Here is a 26,459-nt window from a genome sequence, read left to right as displayed (position 1 = left end):
ATCATTAGAATATAGATGTACCAGCATGGAGTCATTTATTGCCGCACCATGGCTACCACATGAATATGGTGAATATTAGTGGGAGACAAAGACTAAGGCTACAAGAGAGAAGAGGAGAATTGGAAGCAAAGAAGCCAAGACTAGAAGAATTCTAGAGATATTCAGATAATTGTTAAAACTTATGCAAATAATTAACACCTCTTCCACCCAAGATTTCCAACAATAGCTTTAAGAAGTCCAGTACTAAAAAAAAAAAAAAAAGAAAGAAGTCCAGTACTATCTTTGTTTATATTGGCTGTACACTTCCTTAGGGTTAATATCATGTTAAAGCACTTGTAAAATGTAAATTGTCTTCATTATTAATATTTGTATTAATTTTAAAATTAATATTTAATTTAAATATTTTTAAAATTTTTGAAATGTTTTTGAGCAGGAGAATGATCAAGTTAGGACACTGGGGATGTTTCTTTAATAATTCAAATATTATGTCACTATTTTTGCATATATCCAAGACAGTAGAAATTAAGAAAACATATACCAAACTTGACCTTAAACTGTTGTCGGACATGACCTCAGATTATGAGGTTGATAACTAATTTTGTTAAGCCTATTAAGCTTGGTATATATAGTACGGAAGATGCACAAAATGTTTAATGATACAATGGAAAAATCCTTAAGTGTGGAACAAATCATGTTCTCTGGAAGAAAAAGAAAACAATTTTTTGAATTTAAGATGTCAACAATTATTTACTGTACATTGGTTACCAATAATAATATTACAATAGCACACAAAACATATATTTAGCTACTTTTGTCTTTAATACAAAGATTTTGTGAAAATCTTAACTATAACAATGTAATTAATCAGTGTTAATATGAAAAAAATAAAAACGAATGTTATGGAATAAATCAATGTGTGATAATTTATGAATTATTTAAGTGCATGGCTTCTACTCACCCAAGTCTACCTGTGCCATTCTTCCAACAACATTTACTCACTCAAATCTCTATGTCATATTTTGGTAAGTTTTTCAGTATTTCAAACTTTTTTCCTTACTGTTAAGTTTGTTATAGCTATCTGTGATAAGTGATCTTTGATGTTACTATTGTGATTGCTTTGAGGCACCATGACCCATGCCCATATAAGAGGACAAACTTAGTCAATGTTGCATGTGCTCTAACTGCTCCACAGACTGGTCTTTCCTCTGTCTCTTTCCTTCCCCTTGGGTCTCCCTATTCCCTGTGATACAATAATATTGAAATTAGACCAGTTGACTACCCTACAATGGCTTCTAATTACTCAAATGAAAAAAAGTCACACATATCCCACACTAAATTGAAAGCTACAAATGATTATGCTTAGTGAGGAAGGCATTTTGAAAGTCAAGCATGTCAAAAGTTAGGCCTCATCTGTCAAACAGTTAACTAAGTTGTGAATGCAAAGGAAAAGTTCTTGAACGAAAAAGTACTACTCCAGTTAACACACTCGTGGTAAGATAGAGGAACAGCCTTATTGCTGATATGGAAAAAAAGTTTTAGTAATCTGGATAGAAGACCAAGCCAGCCAAAGCATCCCCTTAAAGGAGGCCCTGCTGCTGCTGCTACTGCTGCTAAGTCGCTTCAGTCGTGTCCGACTCTATGTGACCCCATAGACAGCAGCCCACCAGGCTCCCCCATCCCTGGGATTCTCCAGGCAAGAGCAGTGGAGTGGGTTGCCATTTCTTTCTCCAATGCATGAAAGTGAAAAGTGAAAGTGAAGTCGCTGAGTCGTGACCCCCTCTTAACAACCCCATGGACTGCAGCCCACCAGGCTCCTCCGTCCATGGGATTTTCCAGGCAAGAGTACTGGAGTGGGTTGTCATTGCCTTCTCCAAACTGTTTTTACTTCCATGAAGACTAAGAGAGAAGGGAGAAGCTGCAGAAAAAAGTGTGAAACAAGCAGATGTTGGTTCATGAGGTTTAAGGAGAGAAACTGTCTCTATAACATAAGAGTACAAGGTGAAGCAGCAAGCGCTGATGGAGAAGCTGCAGGAAATTATCCAGAAGATATGGCTCAGATAACTAATGAAAATGGTTACAGTGAACAACAGATTTTCAATGTAGATAAAACAACCTTATATTGAAAGAAAATGCTCTCTCAGACTTTCATAGCTAAGAGAAGTCAGTGTCTGCCTTCATAGCTTCAAAGGACCAGCTGCTTTTTCCACTAGGGGCTAATACAGGCCAGTGCTCATTTACAACTCTGAAAATCCTAGGCCCGTAAGAATTGTGCTGTCTACTCTTTGATTTAGCCTCTGCTCTATAAGTGAAGCAACTGTGCCTGGATGGCAACACATCTATTTACATCATGGTTTACTTTAATATTTTAAAATCACTATTGAGACTCACTGCTCAGGAAAAAAAAAAAAAAAGAATTCTCTGAAAATATCACTGCTCATTGACAATGCACCTGGTCACCAAGAGCTTTGATGGAAATATGTAATAATATTAAAATTGTTTTCAAGCCTGCTAATACAATATCCATTCTGCAGTCCATGGATCAAGGAGTAATTTTGACTTCAAGTCTTATTATTCAAGACATATATTTTGTAAAATTGTAACTGCCATATATAGTGAGTCCTCTGATGAATCCAGGCAAAGCCAATTGAAAACCTTCTGGTAAGCATTCTCTATTGTAGATGCCATAAAAAACACATGTAGTTCATGAGAAGATGTCAAAGTAGGAACATTAATTGGAGTTTGGAAGAAATTGATTCAACCCTCATGGATGACTTTGAGGATTTCATGACTTCAGTGGAAAAAGTTACTGCAGGTGCGGTAGAAATAGTGAGAGAGCTACAATTAGAAGTGAAGTCTGGAAATATGACTGAATTGCTGCTGTCTAATGAAAAAATATTTGGCAGATGTACAGTTGCTTCTTAGGATTGAGCAAAGAAATTGGTTGCTTAAGATAGGAACTACTTCTGGTGAAAACTCTATGAAGATTTTTGAAATAAGAACAATAAATTTAGAATATCGCATAAACTTAGTTGATAAAGCAGTGGCAGAGTTTGAGAGAATTGACTCCAATTTTAAAAGTTCTGCTATGGATAAAAGGCTATCAAACAGTATTGCACACTATGGAAAAATGGTTCATGAATGAAATTGTCAACTGATGTGGCAAACTTCATTGTTCTCTTGTTTTAAGAAATTAATGCAGCCCAACCCTCAGCAAACACCACTTTGATCAGTCAACAGTCATCAACATGGATGCAATATCTACCACCAGTAAAAAGATTATGACTCACTGGAAACTCAGACAGTCAGAATTTTTTAGCAACAAAATATTTTTTAATAATTTCTTTATTAGACTTAATAGACTGGAGTTTAGTATAAAGTTAACTGTTATATGCACTGGGAAACCAAGTATCACCCATCTTATTGTGATTTTCTCCTTACTGTGGTGGTCTGGAACTGAACACACAATGTTTCTGAGGTTTGTCTGTACTAGGCACAGATTAGTACCTAGAAATCACCAATCACTTCTACCATAGGCCACACTATAGAAAACTATCAAAATATCTTTCTCTGAAAATCTTTATAGTGATTTATTTCAAGTTTTACATATTTTTAGGAAGGGAAAATGCATAATTATATTTCTTTCTCAAATTCAGCTTTTATGGATACCATATAACATGATAAACTATATGCTATTAATCTTAAGCTATCTATAGTTGTAGTGAAATCTATTAATTGCCTCTAAAATGATGAATAATCAGGCAAAAGAAAGAAAAACTTTAATTCCTCCAACAGAAAGACAGTTTCCCTAATGGAAATCATATTAATGCCTTGATGTAAACATTATCTGTTTAAATCAATTTTTAAGTGACATAAGGAGCCAAAAGCATAAATTTCCCAGCCATATTCTTCATTCTCTAGTTTACACTGACTTTCACTTCTTGTCTACAGAGGCCTAGTCCCTCTGGAACACAGTAATTTTCATTCAGACAAACATGCTCTGGGGAAGGTCAACTGAAATTTATTCATGCTATGTCAGTGATTTCAGGTGTCAAAGTGTAGTAATGGACTGAAGTATAATACACAGTACACTCAGCAAAAAAAAAAAAAAAAAAAAAAAAGCAAAGCAAAACTGGATAAGACAGACTTTTAGGAAATGTAGCTGACATATTTTTATCCCCTTATAGCAATATAATGTTAATTATAACAATTACATGTTTACCCCAACCAAACATCTATCTATCATCTATCTAACATCTTAATGAAGAGCTAATGGTGTTTTTGAAGATTTGACCAGTGACTTGTCAGCATTGAGTATAATTAATTTCATTTTTGTCATTTTTCTCTTACTTCACTTCTGAGTGTTTCTTTTGGGGGGGTGGAATGGGGAAAGGGGATAGGAGAGTTTATTGCCTCATGGAGAAGATTAGTTTTCTATCTTATATTTGCCTCCTCTAATCTTTCTCAAATTATCTTTTTAAATAGTGAACTATGATCTCCAGTTTTCTACAGAAGCTTCTTCCTTCTAATTGCTTAGAAAATGTTTGTTGCTTTGTTTAACTTTGGTGTGCTTCCTTTTAGCTTCATTAATCTGAATGCCACTTGTTATCTCACAAGAATCAATGTTATGGCTGGTTTTCTTCCTATTATGGCAATGGGATTAAGGAGGAAAATAACATAACTAATATTCCGCTACTTTGGGAATTAAGCCACTTAACTGAAAAAGTACTATATCATGTTCAGAATCCTTATAGATATTTCTAGATAGTATAATTAAGTGGTGTTTTACATAAAATTATGAATTTAAAAATCTTATTTAGTAATATTATCATTATTATTATGCAGAGAAAAGAATACCATTGTATGGGTCTCTTTTGCTGCTGCTGCTGCTTAGTCACTTCAGCCGTGTCTGACTCTTTGCAACCCTATGGACAGTAGCCTGCCAGACTCCTCTGTCCATGGGGTTCTCCAGGCCAGAGTATTCAGGCAAGGGTGGGTTGCCATGTCCTCCTCTAGGAGATCATCCCAACCAAGGAATTGAACCTATGTCTCCTACATTGCAAGCAGATTCTTTACTGCTGAGCTACCAGGAAAGACCCATGGGTCTCTGTTAGGCCAGATGACTGGCAGACATCAGTGGCCCAGAGAAATCTAAAATCAATTTGGCACTTTCTAAAGTAGGGCTAAGAGTTTTATTATATGAAAAGATTTTTTAAACAGTAATGCATTGAGCTTGACTTGGTGGTGAAATAAATCATAATTCTGCTAGAGGCAGAGAGTCTGAGATTGTATGATTAATCAAGGACAACTAAAGTATTGTATAGCTTCAAGGAACACATTTTTATCACACTTTTTTTCATTTTATCCATCACTTAGGTCAGTAGGAGAGTATTTTAATTATTCTTTCAAAATCCTGGGAACTCCATTTAAGATTCACAGCAGTCCCCTGGATTACTCTGAATCATTAACAAAGTTGTGATGAAGCTTCAGAAGTATTAATGAAATTATTTCTACTTATAAGAGAGTTAAACATAAGGACTGTAGTGTTGGAGAAGACACTTGAGAGACCCTTGGACTACAAGGAGATCAAACTAGTTCATCCTAAAGGAAATCAGTCCTGAATATTCACTGAAACTACTGATGCTGGAGCCGAAAATCCAATATTTCAGCCACTTAATATGAAGAACAGATTCATTGGAAAAGACCCTGAAGCCGGGAAAGATTGAAGGCCGGGGGAGAAGATGATGACAGAGGATGAGATGGTTGGATGGCATCACTGATTCAATGGACGTGAGTTTGAGCAAGCTCCGGGAGTTGGTGATGGACAGTGAGGCCTGTTGTGTTTCAAGGGTCACAAAGAGTTGGGCATGACTGGGTGACAAAACTGAATAGAATTGAAAAATTCAACATTCAAAAATGAAGATCATGGCATCTGGTCCCATCAGTTCATGGCAAATAGATGGGGAAACAATGGAAATAGTGACAGACTTTATTTTCCTGGGCTTCAAAAATCACTGCAGATGGTGAATGCAGCCATGAGATTAAAAGATACTTGCTTCTTAGAAGAAAAGCTATGAAAAATCTAGGCAGCATATTAAAAAATAAAGACATTACTTTGCTGACAAAGATCTGAATTGTCAAGACTATGGTTTTTCTAGTAGTCATGTATGTATGTGAGAGAAGGACCATAAAGAAGGCTGAATGCTGAAGAATTGATGCTTTTGAACTGTGGTTTTGGAGAAGACCCTTGAGAGTCTCTGCAAGGAGAACAAACCAGACAATCTGAAAGGAAATCAGTCCTAAATATTCATTGGAAGGAATGATGTGAAGCTGAATCTCCAATGCTTTGGCCAACTGATGGGAAGAGCTGACTCATTAGAAAGACCCTGGTGTTGGAAAAGATTGAAGGGAGGAGGAGAAGGGGACAGCAGAGAATGAGATGGTTGGATGGTATCACTGACTGGATCGACATGAGTTTGAGCTGACTCCAGGAGATGGTGATGGACAGGGAAGCCTGGCATGCTGCAGTCCATGGGGTCACAATGAGTCAGACAGGACTGAGTGACTGAAGAGCAACAACAAATTGTCAGATTAAGGAGAGAATTTTGAAGATCAGTCGTACCACAAGAGATCTACTACTTTTACTCGAGAGTCATATAAGAAATTGGTTATGCTAGTGGCTGTTTTTGTATTCAACAAACTACCAGAACTTTTGATCCAAATGAACATTTGAATACCCTGAAAAATATGGTCAGCTCTTCTATTATGGTTTCAAGGTAATAAATAAAAGGTGCTATTGCTAATTTGAAGAGCCCTAAATTTATTGTATTCCTTTTGGATCTTTCCTTCAGAATGTATTTATGTTTTACAAGAAGTGCCTTGTTAATTATTAACAATTATGTTTTCCCCTTCATTTTCTCCATTATTCACCAAGAAATGGGATTAAAGACCTACATTTAAGACTGGATACCATAATAAAGGAAATCCTAGAGGAAAAAAATGAAGAACACTCTCACATAAATCACAGTAATATTTTTTTGGATTGATCTCCTAAATGAAATATAAAGAAAAAATAAACAAATGGGCCCTAACTAAATGTAAAATATTTTGCACAGCAAATGACACAAGGAAAATGAAAAGATAATTTATTGAATGGAAGAAAATATTTACGAATGATATGACTGATAAGGGATTAGTATTCAACCTGAAACTCAACACCAAAAACACAAACATCACAATTTAAAATTGTGCAGAAGTACTGAGTACTCATTTTATTGAAGGAAAAATGCAGTTGGCTGATAGACAAATAAAAATTTGCTCAACATCACTAATCATTAGGTAAATACAAGTCAAAACCACAGTAAAACATCACCTCACACCTGTCAGAATGTCTATCATAAAAAAAAAATACAAATGACAAACATTGAAGAAGATATGGGGGAAAGGGAATTCTTAGGCACTGTTGGTGGGAATATAAATTGGTTCAGCCACTGTGTAAAACAATAGGGAGATTTCACAAGAAACTAAGAATAAAAATACTATATGACTCTGTAATTCCACTTCTGAATATACAGCTGAAGAAACCCACTAATTTGAAAAGATGCGTTTATAATTGTCAGCACTAATATGAAATTGAAATAGACTAGAACTGATATGCAATTGAAACACATATGAGAGCAATCTGAAAGTCCATCAGCGGATGAATAAAGATATGGCACATATGGTATATATATATATATATATATGTACATATTTATATTATATATATATACACACACATACATACAATGGAATACTACTCAGCCATTAAAAAGAATGAAAGTATGCCATTTGCAACTGCAAAGATGGGTTTGGCAAGCATTATGGTAGGTGAAATCCCATATATATAAAGTCAAATATTGTATGATATCATTTTAGTTGTGGAATTTAAAAAATACAACAAACTTAATGAATGTAACAGAAGAGAAGCAGACTCAGATATAGAGAAAAACTGGTTGTTATCCATGGGTCAATGTAGGGGTAGGTGAGTAAGAGGTACAAATGATTAGGTATAAAATAAGGTACAAGTATATATTGTACAACATGGGGAATATAGCCAATATTTTCTAATAACTATAAATTGATTACAAATGTTAAAAATTGTGAATACTATTGTATACCTTTAGCTTATATAATGTTATACAGTAAATATACTTCAATAAAATATTGTACCACTATATGAAAGAAAGGCAAAATTGTTCACAGATTTGAAGTTCAGAGAAACTTAGTAATTATCTAAATTCAAAATGACAAAGAAAGGAAAAAAGTGAATAAAATTTAGTTAGCAGCTCAGGAATACACAAATCCCAATGTATTTTATTCATTTAAAAGCATAACACATTAAACCCGATTTTAAAAGCTTTGAAATTATCTTATTCATATAGAAGGAAAAATATGAATATTGGTAAGTTACTTAAAAATAGAACCCAATTATTTTTCAAATGAGTAATCCACAAGTATCAGGAATGTTTATCCTGACTGCTCAAGTATAGTTAAAAACCAGAAAATATTTTAGTGTAATTTATAACATCAACAAATTATAGGAAAAATGTTTTATGATGTTGACAATACAGTGAAGTCACTTTATATGATACAGAATCATTCCTAATTCAGTTCAGCCTCTCAGCCATGTCCAACTTTTCATGACCCCATGGACTGCAGCACGCCAGGCTTCCCTGTCTATCACCAACTTGCATGGTTTAATCAAATTCATATCCACCGAATTGGTGAAGCCATCCAATCATCTCATTCTCTATCATCCCCTTCTCCTCCTGCTTTCAGTCTTTCCCAGCATCAGGGTCTTTTCCAATTAGTCAGTTCTTCACATCAGGTGGCCAAAGTATTGGAGTTTCAGCTTCAGCATCAGTACTTCCAATGAATATTCAGGACTGATTTCCTTTAGGATGGACTGGTTGGATCTCCTTGCAGTCCAAGGGACTCCCAAGAGTATTCTCCAACAGTGCAGTTCAAAAAGCATCAATTCTTTGGCATTCAGCTTTCTTTATAGTCTGGCTCTCCCATCCATATGTGACCACTGGAAAAACCATAGCTTTGACTAGATGGCAAAGTAATATCTCTGCTTTTTAATGTGCTGTCTAATTTCCTAGGAAATATGCTAAATAAATATAGGCAAATTAAATCTACTTAAATACAATAAACCTAAGTATAATATTAACATGAGATTCTAATAAACGGAACAAGAAAAAATAAAACAGTAGACATAATTAGCATTGAATGACAAGAAATAGACCTTGTTTTATTTTTCAAAATGCAATTGTATATCTAGAAAATATGAAAAACTATAAAATTACAGAGATATCAATAAAATAATATAAAACAATATTTATAACTATTGTAAGGTGAAAAGTTCTATAGCTACGTTCTAATTTAATAAGAATATTAAAAAGTGGTAAAAATAAACTGCTGACAATAGAAAGAAAAAATCTGCAACCTGTACAAAGAAACTTGATTTTTAAGGTCACTTTTTTTTTTTTAATGAAGTGAATCATACCATATTATTGAAAAAACAAGTGAGTAAATAGAATTGAATAACATTGGCTTCCTTATTTCGGAAAACAAATACTGTGCTTTCTAGAATTGTTACATTTCTGTCCACGAGTGAGATTGATCTGTAGTTTTCTTTTCCTGAAGCATCCTATAATGTCCTTTACTGTCTTGAGTCAGTTTAGCTTACATTTTTTGTAAGAGTTAAGCAATATCACCTACATTTTACTGTAGTATTTGAGCATAATACTTCCTTATTTGCTTTATAAACTCTGTTTTCCTGTAATTATGTTTCTATTTTTATTTCCTAGTTTTATTGCTGACACCTTTCTTTTTCATCAGATGTTCAATGGTCTTTCCACAAGTCTCTGTGTTTTTGTTCTTTCCTGTTTTGCTTTGTTTTGTGGAGAAGGTGGCAGGGAACTTTTATTTGATTTATATCCTATTTTAAATGTTCATTTTGCATTTCAGCTATTTCTGCTCTTATCTATATTAGTTGATTCCTTCTATTTTCCTTCTGCATATTTTGGTGTAGTAATTTTAAGTTACATATTTAGCTTATTAATATCAGACTTTATTTCATTTAAACTTAAATATTTGTAAAAAAAAATACCTCACAAATTTTATATGAAGCAGTAGGTATATTTATATTTAGCAATTAACACATATCCAGAAACATATGGTAGTTAAATGAATATCTGGGAATTTATGAAATAGATGTGAGAAGGTAATAAACATGGATTCAAATTACAACAAATTTTTAAGTTTGATAGGTGAAATTGAAGGTATACAATTTATGAATAAGGTAATATAAGCATGGATTCCATTGAATTATACTGAAACTGTTGGCATTAAATCACTATATAAAAGCTAATGCTGACTGACAGTTATATGGAAAAAAAAGTTTTAATTATTTTGCAGTACAACCAAACATCCAGATGAATTTCCCCAAAGAACTAAAAACAAGCATTTTCAGTTGTCAAAAAGTAATCAAAACATATTCAAATAAATTAATTCCTTAGTTTCAGAATGGAAATTAACACAAAACCACCTAGTAGATGAAATAAAATCAGTTTTTCTGACAACATATTCCAGCATATGTGCTACTTACCAGCTCAGGATAAAAATATCAGCAGCTAATGCAAATGAATCCAAAAACATGTCTATCAGGCAGAAAGTTTCATAACAGGATTAGATCTTCAAGCCTTTGTTCCTTTAAGAAGCAAGATGCAGTAACTCATAATTCAGATCTAGGTTCCCTATTAAATAGCTTTATAACTCAAGCACTTTGTCATTCCACAATCCATTACTTTTGGTATTATTTTTTTATGAAACAGCAAGTTTTGTTGGATGTTTTTCTTATAATTTAGAAATAATCTATTTTAAAAATTATGCATAAAATCTGGCAAATTACCTCATTTTTTCCCTGATCTTTATCATCTTTAATTAACACTGATCAGGCAAAATAATTTGTGAAACAGGGCATTCTTTACACATTTGACCTTGACCTTCAAGCACACCTTTGTTGATAGGATTCTTATTAATATCAAAACATATTTCAAGGTTTAGAGATATTTCCATGGTGTTTACCAGATGTTTAGCTTGATATACAAAACAAATGTTCTTTAGAATCTTATAAAAGTGGAGTAGGGCAGATTATGGAGTATTGTTCAGAGTCAGTGACTACATGACAGGCACCAGGAAAAAAAATATTAAAATAATAGCAAATGAAGCAACTGACAAACAACTAATCTCAAAAATATACAAACAACTTCTGCAGCTCAATTCCAGAAAAATAAACGACCCAATCAAAAAATGGGCCAAAGAACTAAATAGACATTTCTCCAAAGAAGACATACGGATGGCTAACAAACACATGAAAAGATGTTCAACATCACTCATTATTAGAGAAATGCAAATCAAAACCACAATGAGGTACCACTTCACACCAGTCAGAATGGCTGCGATCCAAAAATCTGCAAGCAATAAATGCTGGAGAGGGTGTGGAGAAAAGGGAACCCTCCTACACTGTTGGTGGGAATGCAAACTAGTACAGCCACTATGGAGAACAGTGTGGAGATTCCTTAAAAAATTGCAAATAGAACTACCTTATGACCCAGCAATCCCACTTCTGGGCATACACACGGAGGAAACCAGAATTGAAAGAGACACATGTACCCCAATGTTCATCGCAGCACTGTTTATAATAGCCAGGACATGGAAACAACCTAGATGTCCATCAGCAGATGAATGGATAAGAAAGCTGTGGTACATATACACAATGGAGTATTACTCAGCCGTTAAAAAGAATTCATTTGAATCAGTTCTGATGAGATGGATGAAACTGGAGCCGATTATACAGAGTGAAGTAAGCCAGAAAGAAAAACACCAATACAGTATACTAACACATATATATGGAATTCAGGAAGATGGCCATGACGACCCTGTATGCAAGACAGGGAAAGAGACACAGATGTGTATAATGGACTTTTGGACTCAGAGGGAGAGGGAGAGGGTGAGATGATTTGGGAGAATGGCATTCTAACATGTATACTGTCATGTAAGAATTGAATCGCCAGTCTATGTCTGATGCAGGATACAGCCTGCTTGGAGCTGGTGCATGGGGATGACCCAGAGAGATGTTATGGGGAGGGAGGTGGGAGGGGGGTTCATGTTTGGGAACGCATGTAAGAATTAAAGATTTTAAAATTAAAAAAAAATGAGGTGAATAAATAAATTTCAAAATTGTCAATTCAAAATAATGACATCCCTTTTATTTAATTGATGATATATTTTAACAGAAAAAGAATAGGTATGTTCATTGCTTATCTTTTGTTAAGTAACAATTATCACACACTGGCAGCTTATACATTTATTATCTCACAATTTCTGTGTGAAAGGAGTCCAGCAGTGGTTATCTGGTCCTTTCATGGTTTATCTGAGTATTCTCAATCAGGATCTCCAAAACTCTGCCATCAAGATGCCAGTTGAGCCTTTGGTCTTACTGCAGACCTCTGATGGGGAAGGAACCTACTTCCAACCTGATGTAATTTTTGAAATAATGTGTTTTTTTTGGGTGGATTGTAGGACTGAGAAACTCTGCTTTTGTTGGTTGTTAGCTGGACTCTGCTCTTAGTTCCTTATTCATAAGTTAAATCACAATGCAGCAGTGTGCATCAAAGACAACAGGAAACAGAGTCCTTGGTGAGTCTGCAGGGAAGACAGAAGCTAAGATCCTTTGTAACCCAGTCATGGATGTGACGCTCCATAGCTTTTCCTGAAGTCTTAAACCCCAGGAATATTCATGGAAAGAAAGTTAGACAAGAGTGTGACTAACTGAAGGTGGAAATCACTGGGGGTCATTTGAAAGCTTGTTTATTTCATCCTAGCTGTTAAAAATAGAAACAGTTTAAGGCAATCAGATGTTATGATACACACCGCTATTGCAAAGCCAAAATAGATAGATTTCACATTGAACTTTCAGAATCACTTCCCCCCCACCAAAAAAAAAAAAAAAAAAAAAAAAAAAAGCACTCTTCCAGTCTCATCCAGTCTACTCATGTATCTGCCATGACCAGGAAGCTAAAGACCCAGAAACCTTTAGCCAAAATGGTAGGCAACTAGGTCCTCGTTATCATCCACATCAGAAAATAAGATGTCAGTATCCTAGTAATCAGCATCTTTGAAAATCAAATTGTTCTCTGTGTTAGTCAGTCATATCTGACATTTTGTGACCCCATGGACTGTAGCCCTTCAGGCTCCTCTGTCCTTGGAATTCTCCAGGCAAGAATACTGGAGTGGGTAGCCATTTCCTTCTCCAGGGGATCTTCCTGACCCAGGGATTGAACTCAGGCATCCCGCATTATAGGCAGATTCTTTACCATGTGAGCCACCAGGGAAGCTCAAGCTCCACACTTACAGACGTATGTCACCAGGACTATTAATTGAAGCAGGTTTCATCACATGATGCTCATTTTTACCTTTCAAATCTCAAGTATAAATGTGTTTGGCACGTTATGTTACAGGCAGAAAAGTTTTGAAAGACTCTAAAAAATATTATATTTAACTTTTTAAATAAATTTACATGAAAACATACTTCCCAGTTGGTTCTCTGGTAAGGAATCTTCCTGCCAATTCAGGAGACACTGGAGACAAGAATTCAATCCATGGATTGGTAGGACACCCTGGAGGAGGAAATAGCATTCCAGTATTCTCACCTAGAGAAGTCCGTGGACAGAAGAGACTAGTGGACTCTAGTCCATGGGGTTGCAAAGAGCGGAACACAACTGAGTGACTGAACTAACACAGAACACAAAACATACTACAGAAGGTTTGGAAAAAGTTGGGTAACAAAATCTTCCTCACAATAATTGACAACTCAGAGTCTCCAAATGTACAATCCCTCTCTAAAACTTCCAACCTGGAATGAATTACCTGTAATCTCTCTTCTAAGGTAATGCAATTATACTTCCTACAATAAATGCAACCATACTTCCAATAAGAAGGAGTGTTTGTTGCCTTTCTTAAATAGGAGAAGGAGAAGTCATTGACCATTTTGAATGATATTTGTTTTACCTCTCTTAGTCTAAACAAATATATGGAAACTAAAGAATGGGATATTAAGTCATATGTTGTACTACCAAAATGTTCATATAAAATTTCGGAGGAAAATAATTATTATATGTATTTTATGGCTAACTAGCTAGATGACACAAAGTATAATTTTTTTAAAAAAGGAAGAAAATGGGGAAGTTCTTCCAGAGCAACGTGATAGCCCTCATTTATTCAACTTGTCATGAAACCAGATGTTTATAATATTTTTATTGTTCATTTCATGTTTCTTTCTTGCCCTATTCAACCCTTTAACTTGCCAGTATTCTTTTACTGATGGTAAAACCCAAATACATTGAAAGTTTAGAATGTTTTTAGGTCCTGCTTGAATGAAGTTCATGTAATCTAGTACAAATACTCCCGATTGTGCTGGTATTATATTATGACGCTCCTCAAAAAATTCCTTGGGTTTCAGAGATATGTCTCCAGATTGTATAATATCAATCCTACATTCCATTGATAATCAGAAGAGCCTACAAACATGCCTCCATCAGTAAATTGCCTTTGCCATGGCCCAGGGATTGCTACGTGTTTTTCAAAACTATCAATCAACTAAAGGCAGAGTCATAACAGCTGAGTAGTTGGTGTCAAAAATCTCACTCCCCAAAGCTGGGAACTGGTATTAGATCCCTGCCACAGCTGTCACAGGAATACCAAGCCTCAGAAAGAAGCAGCAAAAGCCAAAGCGTAGTCTTCACCTAAGCTAGTTTAATTCCACTTCACAGATGCTATACATGGATATCTATTCTCTGTAATTTTAAAGTCATCAAGTAGTAAAGGAAACTGCAAATGTAATCCTTAGTATTTCATCTACTAAGCAAGGAGTAGACACACTACAGAGGGTTCAAATTAAGTTGAGCAAGACATGAAGATCAAGAGAAAAACACTTATTTTGTGAACAGAGATAAACAAGATGCCCAAGTAATTCAAATGATAGAATTCTAAGTAGAAAGATGAAAAATGTAATAGAGACTGTTACTTTCCCCCCGATATCCACTGACCCTTCTTATCTTACTTATATTAGTAACCTGTGAGTTTAGAAGGTTTCACTGTCACTTTGGTAGACACTACATTTTCCACCCTCTCTTTAAGGAAAATATGGCTATAGAACTACATAGTATTTTTATTGGAGGATAATTGCTTTACATTTTTGTGCCTGTCTCTGCCATACATCAGTCCAAATCAGCCACAATATTCAGGTTAGTTCAGTTCAGTTCGGTTGCTCAGTCATGTCCAACTCTTTGCAACCCCATGGATTGCAGCATGCCAGGCTTCCCTGTCCATCACCAAATCCCGGAGTTTACTCAAATTCACCTCCATTGAGTCAGTGATGCCATCCAACCATCTCATCCTCTGTTGTCCCCTTCTCTTCCTGCCCTCAATCCCTCCCAGCATCAGGGTCTTTTCAAATGAGTCAGCTCTTCACATCAAGTGGCCAAAGAATTGGAGTTTCAGCTTCAACATCAGTCCTGCCAATGAACACCCAGGACTGACCTCCTTTCGGATGGGCTGGTTGGATCTCCTCGCAGTCCAAGGGACTCGTGTATATATATGTATATCTCCTCCTTCTTGAGCCTTCCCCAACATTCCATTCCTCTAGGTAGTCACAGAGCTCCAGGCTAGGCTTCCTGTGTTATACACCAGCTTTGTTCTAGTTATCTATTTTACACAGGATAGTGTAGATGTGTGTGTGCATGCTAAGTCACTTGAGTCATGAAGTCCAATTCTTTATGACCCTGGAGTAACCTCCCAGGCTCCTCTGTCCATGGGATATTGCAGGCAAGATACTGAAGTGGGTTACCATGCCCTCCTCCAAGGGATCTTCTTGACCCAGGGATTGAACCGAAGTCTCCTATGTCTCCTGCATTGGCAAGTGGGTTCTTTACCACTAGCACCACATGGGAAACCCAATAATGTGTATATGTCAATGATACTTTCTCAGTTTCTCCTAGCCTCTCTTTCCTGTGTTGTGTCCACTTGTCCTTTCACTATCTCTACATATTGTTCAATGGCAGAGAAATAGAACTTTACTGAGGCAATTTTTGCTCTCCATTTTCTTCACCTTTGCATAGGTTGGACATGAAGATAGGGATGGTAATTGGTTTTGGCGTTCTGGATAAATACCACATCTAGGAAATGGTGGGATGGTAAAGAAGAAATGTAAGTCTATTAAGCACATAATGGAACAAAGCTATTCATTAATCATGGAATTTTCTGACTATATATCCATTCTTTTTTCATTTTTTAATTTCTATCTTACAGAAGCTTAGCCTCTGTCTTAAATAAAGCAAAAGGTATCATGTAAATCAACTGGGAGAAGAAAGTTTCCAGAAGGAAAAGTAATTTACAAAGTCACATTCTATAAAATGACTATTAAGATAATGATCATAGTAAATCTATTAAATTTGGCAGTCAGCAAGTAATAAAAAAGTTAGACTAGCAGATTAGAGTGAATCAAAAGTATGAATTTCAGACCCATCAGGTTACAACTCTCTTTTTTGCAGGTCATTTCTAAAGATAAAAAAACTGGATTGTTTTGCATTTCTTTGATAATGAGTGATGTTGAGCATCTTTTCATGTGTGTGTTAGCCATCTGTATGTCTTCTTTGGAGAAATGTCTATTTAGTTGTTTGCCCAATTTTTTGACTGGGCCATTTATTTTTCTGGAATTGAGCTACAAGAGTTGCTGGTATATTTTTGAGATTAGTTATTTGTCAGTTGCTTCATTTGCTACTATTTTCTCCCATTCTGAAGGCTGTCTTTTCACCTTGCTTATACTTTCCTTTGTTGTGCAGAAGCTTTTAAGTTTAATTATGTCCCATTTGTTTATTTTTGCTTTTATTTCCAATATTCTGGGAGGTGGGTCATAGAGGATCCTGCTGTGATTTATGTCTGAGAGTGTTTTGCTTATGTTTTCCTCTAGGAGTCTTATACTGTTGGTGGGAATGCAAACTAGTACAGCCGCTATGGAGAACAGTGTGGAGATTCCTTAAAAAACTGGAAAATAGAACTGCCTTATGACGCAGCAATCCCACTTCTGGGCATACACACCGAGGAAACCAGATTTGAAAGAGACACATGTACCCCAGGGTTCATCACAGTACTGTTTATAATAGCCAGGACATGGAAGCAACCTAGAAGTCCACCAGCAGATGAATGGATAAGAAAGCTGTGGTACATATACACAATGGAGTATTACTCAGCCATTAAAAATAATACATTTGAATCAGTTCTAATGAGGTGGATGAAACTGGAACCTATTATACAGAGTAAAGTAAGCCAGAAAGAAAAACACCAATACAGTATACTAATGCATATATATGGAATTTAGAAAGATGGTAACGATAACCCTGTATGCGAGACAGCAAAAGAGACACAGATGTATAGAACAGTCTTTTGGACTCTGTGGGAGAGGGAGAGGGTGGGATGATTTGGGATAATGGCATTGAAACATGTATGATATCATATATGAAATGAATCGCCAGTCCAGATTCAATGCATGATACAGGATGCTTGGGGCTGGGGCACTGGGACTACCCAGAGGGATGGTACGGGGAGGGAGGTGGGAGAGGGGGTTCAGGATGGGGAACACGTGTATACCTGTGGTGGATTCACATTGATGTATGGCAAAACCAATACAATATTGTAGATATATTAACTTCCAATTAAAATAAATAAATTTATATTAAAAACTAGATTGTGACAAATACCTTTTTGTTTAAATATCTCAAAATGTTTTTTAATTTTAATTTTTTGTCTGTTAAAGCAATGTATCTGCTATGCATACACAGCCTGACATTTTGACCTTTACATGATTTCTTTTTATTTTTTTTTGTTTTTTCTTTCTTTCTTTCTTTTTTTTTATTTTTTAAATTTTAAAATCTTTAATTCTTACATGCATTCCCAAACATGAACCCCCCTCCCACCTCCCTCCCCACAACATCTCTCTGGGTCATCCCCATGCACCAGCCCCAAGCAAGCTGCACCCTAAGTCAGACATGGACTGGCGATTCAATTCTTACATGGCAGTATACATGTTAGAATTCCCATTCTCCCAAATCATCCCACCCTCTCCCTCTCCCTCTGAGTCCAAAAGTCCGTTATACACATCTGTGTCTTTTTTCCTGTCTTGCATACAGGGTAGTCATTGCCATCTTCCTAAATTCCATATATATGTGTTAGTATACTGTATTGGTGTTTTTCTTTCTGGCTTACTTCACTCTGTATAATTGGCTCCAGTTTCATCCATCTCATCAGAACTGATTCAAATGAATTCTTTTTAACGGTGCAAAGCGCAGTCCCCAGAATGATTTCTTTTTAAAATATAGGAGTAAGAGTTTCCTGAGTTTTCACCATATTGACTTAATCCATTCAAGCAAGTTTAGATCAAGTGTAGTATGGGGGCTTCCCACATAGCACAGTGATAAAGAGTCTGCCTGCCGATTAGGAGATGCAAGAGATGCAGTTTCCACCCCTGGACTGGAAAGATGCCCTGGAGCAAGAAATGGCAACCAGCTCCAGTACCTCCAGAGAAGGCTTGTGGGCTGGTCCATGGGGTCTCAAAAACAGTGAGATGTGACTGAGCAACTGCGCATACACTTTCAAGCAAGCCATCATTCTCTCATAAACACTAGTTCTGGATTTCAATAGATGCAGACTTTTATCCTAACTTTGTCTTTGTCACCATGAGTCTTTGATAAAGATACTTTTGTTCCTCCATGTATAAATTACCAATAGCAATAGTGAAACCATACAATTTTATTAAAGTAAATAATTGTATACATATCAATTAACAGTCTCTATAAATGTATTGTAATTATATATATATATTTTAGCAAGGTACTTGGTCTCTAATAAGCTCTTAAATCATAAAAATCATAATTATAATGTTAGTTAAAACCTTCATAATCACTTTAATAATTAATGATGTAAATGTCAAAAATTGTTTAAAGTTAGAATTTAGATGAGATTGCAAACACATTACTAGGCTTCTCTTTACTAAATATCTCACTCTTGTATAGTAATACACCAAAAGAAACATGAAGTCAATGCTGTACTTTGAGTTTTCACATTTTTACACAAACTTAGATAACTTTATACAAGACAGATACAAATATATTCATGGTATAATTTTGTCTGAATCTATTTCTTATTTTTGTTTACTATTAGTATTGTTCTAAGAACTATTCAACTACACCAGTGTGAATTTATACTTCTATAATTAAAGCCATGCTTCTAGACTCATAGAATTCTAAAGGGTTCCCAGACCACTGCATATAAATGAACTATAAAGGTTTTTCTGAAGTATAGGGCCCTGATTCTATTTGTTGTGTTTGTTTATGGTAGTTACCATTCATTAGCTATCATTTGAAAGTTCTAAGCTCTGTCTATATATTATTTTATTTTATTATTATAATAACATTTTAAAAATAGACATTTTTTAGATTCTAAAGATTAGAATATTGCAGTTATTCTAGAATCTTAATTGGAATCTTGAGCCATACTCTTATCTGTTATGTTTTATTGCCTCCCTGTATGAGGTGTCTTGATTAGTGCAGAAATGAAAAAAAAAAAAACAAAACATACTCTACAACTGTTTACACTAATCCTATGATTTTCAACAGTGGTCAGATGATAAAAGAATAGAAAATTCAACTGTTATAACTTCTTTTACAAACTTACTGTGTTTTACTTATTTAGGCTCCTTTGATTGAACATTACAGTTAGTAACAATATTTCTTTCTTTCTTCCCATAATTAATCTTCCAAATAGTTACCCTCATCTGATTATTTCTAGTTCCAAAATAAAATGACATCAGGGTGTTCTTGGCAACAAAATAAGAGTGGGTTATAGAATAAAATCCTGTGAAAATAGAGCTTAAGCTAATTTATTGCAAAGCAAACATATTTTTTGTTTTTTACTGCCAGGAATATTTTTACCTTCCCACTCTCATCCTCCAGCACCTTCTGCTGAAACTTCTAACAGTTTCTTTGGTAGAAGAAATAAACATATTTGAATCTATATGTTTACATAGTATAAAATTTGTACAGTGAAAATTATGTATAGATATTTTTGGTTATATGTACCTACTGTCTGCAATGTGGGAGACCTGGATTTGATCCCTGGCTTGGGAAGATCCTCTGGAGAAGGAAATGGCAACCCACTCCAGTATTCTTGCCTGGAGAATCCCATGGATGGAGGAGCCTGGTGGGTTACAGTCCATGGGGTCACAAAGAGTCAGACACGACTGAGAGACTTCACTCACTCACTCACTCACATAATATTAAAATTATTGAAAGAAAAAAAAAAACCCTCTCAAACTGGTGAGAGGTTGAAAGATAATGGGGTAAAGTCTTGAAAATATTATTGAAATAATCTAAAACAACATGCATAGAGTAAAAATGGGTGCATGGGGGATGGTTTCAGAGTACATCCTGGAACTCCTGAGGGTGTCAAGCCACAGATTTGTGTCATAGAATTATTCCTTATTTGATTCTGAATATTCTTTTCTATTTTATAAGATTAATGCATTTTAAAATGATGAATTTGCAAAGTTGGATGGTACAGATGGTGAAGATACATGATGGTCCCTGAATCACCACTTGGAGGAGACTTTTCTATCTATCAGGAACATCCATATTAAATTCTATATCTAAATCAGCCCATAACCACTGAGACTCTTGGCTCTGTCTCATATGGCAACTAATATATTCTCATCCTTAACCAATTTAAAAATAGGTTCCTTGAGCCTAAGTGAGAGAAAATAAAGAGCTCATTTAACTAGTGATTGAATGCAAACTGATATTAGAAGCTAAACAGATGGAGACCCATGTCAAGTAGCAGCAAGCTTTGTGCATACCAGTCCTGTGGCTCAGGGTAAGTAGATAAAAGGAATTGTGATATGTGTTGGCATTTATTTGTTGCAGTGGGGAAGATATTATAAGAGAAAAATCTCCAAAATATAACTCATAGTTAGAGAAGGGAGGAAAGAGGGATAGAGAATCAGAAATTAGCAATCTTTACAAGTAAAAAGAGTCAACTATTTCTAGACCTCAAACATTTTTCAGAAAAAAAAAAAACTCAAAGTTTTTCAGGAAAAAAAATCAGACATGTTATAAATACAAAATATAGAAGATACCCTTTTAAACTGATCCTGTGGTTTTGGATAACTACAAGAAATCCTTTCTTATGGTCATAGGGAAGAATGTGCAAACAAGGGATAATAATTTATTTAATAATTTATTTTGTGGGGGAAGATTTCTATTTTTATTAATACCAAAGTGAGTCTATACATACACACACAAACATGGACAGTGGGTTCTGGGTTTTGGGTTTTGACTCTGCAGGAGACACTATTTGAGTACTCTTAAGATATACCATGTCACAAACACCTTTAGTGACACTGAGTCCAATATTGTATGAAAAACTTTGAGAAGGAAAACTGAGATTTGGAATTCAGAAGTCACACTCTAAAATTCAGTGAGTTGCAGGCGAATCTTATTCAATTTATTTCATAGTGTATATGTTCCTTTATATTATGCACAAGGATGACACATCATAACAATTTATATCTAAATAAGTTAGATGTAGCTTTTGCAAGAAATAAAAAAATATAAAATTGTACATGATAAGAAAGCATTACATCAGGCATTTTCCTCCTGAGTGATACACAAAATAATACTGTCTTTAAACAGATGCCATTTTGATTTTTTGAAAAATGCAACAAATGTTTAAAGAACTTTAGGTACATTTATTGGCACACGGTATGGAATAGAAGAAAATCAATCAGAGCCATGCTACATTTATAGGAAATAAAATGTCATGAATGGTGGTGATTATAAAATGCATACATATAATAAGTCTTCCCTGGTGGCTCATATGGTAAAGAATCTGCCTGTAATGCTGGAGACCTGGGTTCAATCCTTGGGTCAGGAAGATCCCTTGGAGAGGGGAATGGCTACCCATTCCAGTAACTTGCTTGGAGAATTCCATAGACAGAAGAGCTTGATGGGCTACAATACATGGGGCTGCAAAGAGTTAGACATAACTGACCAACACACGTTTGTATACAAGTGATAAAGTCATAAAAATATACTTAAGGGTATACAATGCAAATGCAAAAATATGTGCATGCAAAACATGGTGAAATATGATTAAGTCTTGTAGTCTAACCAATTTTATTGTTCAGTTCAGTTCAGTTCAGTTCATTTCAGTCACTCAGTCATGTCCGACTCTTTGCGACCCCATGAATCGCAGCACAGCAGGCCTCCCTGTCCATCATCAGTTCCCAGTGTTCACTCAAACTCACGTCCACCGAGTCAGTGATGCCATCCAGCCATCTCATCCTCTGCCGTCCCCTTCTCCTCCTGCCCCCAATCCCTCCCAGCATCAGAGTCTTTTCCGATGAGTCAACTCTTCACATGAGGTGGCCAAAGTACTGGAGTTTCAGCTTTAGCATCATTCCTTCCAAAGAAATCCCAGAGTTGATTTATTGTACCCATTAAAATTTCCTGGTTTTCATAGTGTACTGTAATTTGGTAACATATCACCATCAGAAGAATCCAAGTGATGAATAGGATCCTTTCATAGATAAGAACACAAGCTCTTGGTTTTATTTTGCAACTTACTATGTATCTTTAGCTAGCTCAAAATCCAAATTAAAATTAGGTTAGCCTATTTTTGTTCCAGGATTTCTTGATTATTATGGCCCCTATACTTTTCCTTAAATTCTGTGGCTCTTAACCCACTTCCTTTAAAATCAACTTGACATTATTCTGTCCTTTGCATTTGACATACTGAATTAATTTGTTTCACTATTACTTATTGCAATTTTTTTTTTACTTTTGGGGATTGTCTTTTTTAATGCTCTTGCTCTCATGTAGTAGATTTACTTTATCATTTATCCATTTTCTTTCCCTATGTTTGCCTACCATAACAATTCTATTGTGCTATTGTAATCACTCACACTTTGGCACCCAGGAAGAGAATCAACTTATTTGCATTCAGGTCATGATATTGCAGCAAGTTCAGAGTACTCTCTTCATGACATTTTCTGCTTCTATTCCTCCAAATTAGATACCTAAGATATAAAGTCACAATATTAAACAGCGATCAGAGAAATCTATGGCTTCCTATGGGAGGAAAATGCAATTCCAAATTCAATTCAGTAAAGGGCACCAGGACTCTGGTGGTACAGATGGTAAGGAGTCTACCTGCAGTGTGGCAGACCTGTTTTCAATCCCTGGGTTGGGAAGACCCTGTGGAAAAGGAAAGGCAACCCACTCCAGTATTCTTGCCTGGAAAATCCCATGGATGGAGGAGCCTGACAGGCTACAGTCCTTGGGTCACAAAGAATTGGACACTACTGAGTGACTTCACTTTAGGTATCCTGCTGGACTCAAGGTGTTTCTAGATCCTAATTCTTTATAGGAGTCCCACTTATATTATTCTATGCCTGTTTCCTGAGTCAGAGCAGTCTCATGGCTTCAGCTTCTTACCATGGTGATTATATTCCATGTCGTGCCCAAGAGCTCTTTATCTTGTGCCTGAGGACAACTATGATTTTTTTATAGCTATCTTTTCAGAAAGAAGAAATATTTAACATGTGAATTTGCGTTACCATCTTGACTGAAGTGGGCTTTGCTTTTTCTGCCTGTATGCTTGAAGAATTCTTTCCATATCTTTGAAATTCTACATAATAAGCAGTCAATAATGATCCATCACAGTTTGCTGCTTCATTTATCACGGGCTGTGGTTCTTTTTTATTTTGTATATTTGCTTCTTCTTTCATTCCAAGGAAATAGTCTGTACTGCATCTTTGAATAGCTTTCTATTCCACTCGTTGTATTCTGTATTTGATAAACACTGGCAATCTGTTAGACTATGTATCCAATTCTATAAAAATCATCCTTGTAATTATTTCTTAATTGCTTCATTGTTTCAATGTCTTTTTTTCTCTTCTGTCTTCACAGATGATTTCAAGCCATTTCTCTATTATAGCAATGCAATTTTGATTGAATGTAAGCCTTGAATCTCAGGTGTGATCACACCATTTTTTTATTCATACAAGATTTAGGATCTTCTTGACCTGGTGACTTAGGAATGGAGGATACATCCTTCTTGTGTAATACTACCTTATCTGCATATGGCTTCTAGAATCATCACTGCATGGTCATCTACATTAATTTTACCCACAATACATTATCAAGAACTGGGCTTCCACCCAACTTCAGGGTGGTTGGGAAATGAAAGGGAAGGATGCAGAAAAATTGGGGAACATGTCATGCATTTGGAATAGAGAAAAATAAGGTAGTCTAAATCACTTTCATTTTTGAAGAAAGAGTAAGATTTATCATGAAGATGTATGATATGTTAACTGAAAGGAATTCCCACTAGATAAGGTATGGCCTTTTAAGTTGTTAAAATAAATTAGGCTTTACAGGAGTCAGTAGAAGAGCCAAGAGTCCATTATGAGAGTAAAAATGACCAGGTAACAAAATCTACTAAAAACAGTTATTGTGCACGCAAGAGTATCTACTATCTATAAAATGCTTTATAAAAATTATTAATGGGATACAATTTTTAAGAAAATTGAAATTTTTAAGAAAATTGTTGGGATAAAATTTTGTGGTTATGGGGAGAGAGCATGATTAACATAAAGTTCATCTGTGTAAGAATAAACAAGAGTGCTACTGATAATAAAAAAATAAAGGTAAAATTACAAAGGTGGCTTCCTTTTGTATTGGTCAATAAAAACATTTAGGAAATTTTGTGTGAAAATCAGGAAAGTCTTCATTAGTTTTGACAAAAGATGTGAATAATTAATCTGGAGAAAGATTAGCAATTAATCTGGAAAATGAGACTAGTTTAGTAATGTTTTAAATCACTTATGTCTGCAAAAGTAGTAGAAGAGGAGCAAATTAGGAAAAAAAAAATTATTTAGAAAAAGCAGTCAGTGTAACAAGGAAGAGAGAATGGGACTAAGTATATACTTCTGTTCAGTTCGGTTCAGTCGCTCAGTCGTGTCCAACTCTTTGCAACACCATGAACCGCAGCATGCCAGGCCTCCCTGTCCATCACCAACTCCCGGAGTTCACCCAAACCCATGTACATAGAGTCGGTGATGCCAACCAACCATCTCCTCCTCTGTCGTCCCCTTCTCCTCCTGCCCTCAATCTTTCCCAGCATCAGGGTCTTTTCAAATGGGTCAACTCTTCACATCAGGTGGCCAAAGTATATAGCTAGGTGAAAAAAGTCTTTATGTCCACAATGCTAAACTTCACAGAAAGATAACACATATATTACTCGGATTTCAAAAGAAACTGATAGTGCTATACACCTATTAAAATGGCCAAAATACAGAACACTGACAACACTAAAGTTTCTGAAGATGTACACTGACAAGAACTCTCACTCATTGCTCATGGAAATGCAAAATGGTACGCCCGCTTTGGGAGAGAGTTTTCAGGTATCATATCCTTACCATAAATTTGCTTCAGCAATCATGTTCCTTCGTAATTCCCAAAGTAACTGAAATTTTGCATCCACACAAAAACGTTCACATAATGGACTCTTGGCTGTACTAACAGATTAAGTTGTTTATTAGTGAATCACTTGTAGCAGCTTTATTCATAATTGCCAAAACTGGGAAGCAAAACAGATATCTTTCAGTAGTTGAATGGGTAAACTCTAGCACACCCAGACAATGAAATATTATTCAGAACTAAAGAAATGATCTCTAAACCGATGAAAAGAGATGAAAAACACATAAATTCATATTACTGAATTTGAAAGAAGCCAGTCTGAAAATACTATGTACTGAATAATATACTGAAAGTGCTGTTTATTTATACTAATCATATTCTTAGTTCCTTCCAGTTCAGTTACTCAATCACGTCCGATTATTTACGACCCCATGGACTACAGCACCCCAATCTTCCCTGTCCATCACCAACTCCCAGAGTTAACTCAGACTCATGTCCATCAATTGGTAATGCAATCTAATCATCTCTTCTGTCGTCATCCTCCTGCTTTCAATCTTTCCCAGCATCAAGGTCTTTTCAAATAATTCAGTTTTTCACATCAGGTGGACAAAGTATTGGAGTCTCAGCTTCAGCATCAGTCCTTTCAATGAATATTTAGGATTTCCTTTAGGATGGACTGGTTGGACATCGTTGCTATCCAAGGGATTTTCAAGAGACTTCTCCAATACCACAGTTCAAAAGCATCAATTCTTCAGTGCTCAGCTTTCTTTATAGTGTAACTCTCACATCCATACATGACTACTGGAAAAAGCATAGCTTTGACAA

This window comes from Capra hircus, chromosome 1, assembly GCF_001704415.2.
Source record: "Capra hircus breed San Clemente chromosome 1, ASM170441v1, whole genome shotgun sequence".
Lineage (NCBI taxonomy): Eukaryota > Metazoa > Chordata > Mammalia > Artiodactyla > Bovidae > Capra > Capra hircus.
Note: the sequence above shows the minus strand (reverse complement) of the source record.